The following is a 384-nucleotide window of genomic DNA, read 5'->3' on the forward strand; positions in this document are numbered from 1 at the left end:
GTGGGGTAGGTGTGCAAGCTTAGGGACCTCAGTGGTGCTATCTGGGATTGTGACACATGCAGCATCACTCTTGAGCAGGAGCACTACCTGCTGCAAGGTGCTGGGAACAAGAGGAAGAGGACTGCCATGTCCGAGGAGAAGATACTTGTCCTTACCAACATGACAGATGCCGTGAACAATGTGGTTGTTGCACTGAGGGAGACTGGGCCTGAGCAGGTGCACCCTGACCTCTACAATGTTGTGATGCTGACCCCTGGCTTCTCTGAGGAGGCCCTCATCATTGTTTTTAGTCACCTCCTGGACAACAAGTCACAAGACAATGCCTTTATGAAGATGGGCGAGAACCACCGCATCCTCTAGCTCAGGACCTGGCTAGGCAAGTAC

Source organism: Setaria italica, chromosome I, assembly GCF_000263155.2.
Source record: "Setaria italica strain Yugu1 chromosome I, Setaria_italica_v2.0, whole genome shotgun sequence".
Classification (NCBI taxonomy): domain Eukaryota; kingdom Viridiplantae; phylum Streptophyta; class Magnoliopsida; order Poales; family Poaceae; genus Setaria; species Setaria italica.